This window comes from Arachis ipaensis, chromosome B01, assembly GCF_000816755.2.
Source record: "Arachis ipaensis cultivar K30076 chromosome B01, Araip1.1, whole genome shotgun sequence".
Taxonomy (NCBI): domain Eukaryota; kingdom Viridiplantae; phylum Streptophyta; class Magnoliopsida; order Fabales; family Fabaceae; genus Arachis; species Arachis ipaensis.
Window position 1 is genome coordinate 45,225,084 of NC_029785.2, and position 1,423 is coordinate 45,226,506.

A 1,423-nucleotide genomic window follows, 5' to 3' on the forward strand; every position below is an offset into this window, starting at 1 on the left:
GTGATTTGAGTTTCAATGAATTTTAAGGAATTGATATAGGTTGACTTTCCCTAAAGACTTGGGACTCTGCCGAGAAGCTTTTATTATAAAATCCCATTGTTGGACGGGTGGTTTTGAATACTTTGAAATAAATCCTTAACTTGTCATGGTTCTGGAAGTTTTGGAAAGAGAATGCCGAAAGTGGCTTTGTTTGATTTCAAAGTGAAATGGCTTGAGAAAAGTGATTTGTGGCTTAAATGGCGGTTTTATGAATTTGATGATGTTGAATGGTGGAAGTGTTGTTTTGTTATGGGCCGGAATGGCTGTGTATGATTATGAATATTGGTTGGTTTTGGATTGAACCGTGAGCCGGAATGGCTGTGTATGATATTGATTTATGGCTGATTGCCGAATGAGTTATGGGCCGTATGGCTGACTATGAATTATGAATTTAAGCCGGATGGATGAGATGGATGTTGATCCATGGCTGGGATTGAATGAATATATGCTTGAGATACCTGGGTAGTAGCAAGGGTTGTGGTTCGTCCCACTTGCTCCAGGTCAGAGACTGTGACGCCTGGGTAGTAGTGGTAGTAGTGGTGATTCCACTCGCTCCAGGTTGAGCTTTTAAACACCCGCCTGGGTAGTAGTCGCAGTAGTGGTTATTCCACTGGCTCTGGGTTGAGCGGGTAGTAGCAATGAGGTTGTAGCTCGAACCTACTTGCTCCGCGATGGGTGTTTCTGTCCTTGGTTAGCTACCAGGACGTGTCGGGTTGGCTATATAACCGACAGATGATATCATCAGCCACTAGGAACAGGCATGCATCATATGCATCTATGTGACATTGTTTGGGTGTGCATATTGTACTTGGTTTGCCTTTGTGACTACTTGTGATTAACTGCTAATTGTTCTACTTGTAATAACTGTTTGTTTGTGCTTGCATCTTCCTATTTGTGTTTGCTGTTGAGACTCTGTTGGACTGTGGTAATTGGTTGATGGTTGGATTGTTTGGGGCTAGGGCCGTGGTTGGAATGAGATGAACCGATGGTTGATTTCGGTTTTGTGTTTTTGGTTTGGAATAAAATATGAAAGGCTATTTTATTTTAGCATAGATAAACTGTTTTGAAAGGCTTTTGAGTCTTTGAGAATTGAATGGTTCCTCTTTTAGAAAAGATTTCCGACTTTACTTTCATTGTAAACCGTTGTTTTTGAAAAGAGGCATGAGACGGTTATTAATCACTGGTGCAGTTATCTTCATGTATCCTATTACAGTAATTCCTAAAGACCCTCTACTGAGAACCCTTTCGAGGATGATGTTCTCACCCCCTTACATTTTTCCCCTTTCAGGATATGGGCGCAGAAGTTACGAAGAGTTTATTTAGTTGTTGTTGAGATGCTCTGTATTGCTTTAGATTATTATTTGTACCCTCGCCTTTATCTTGA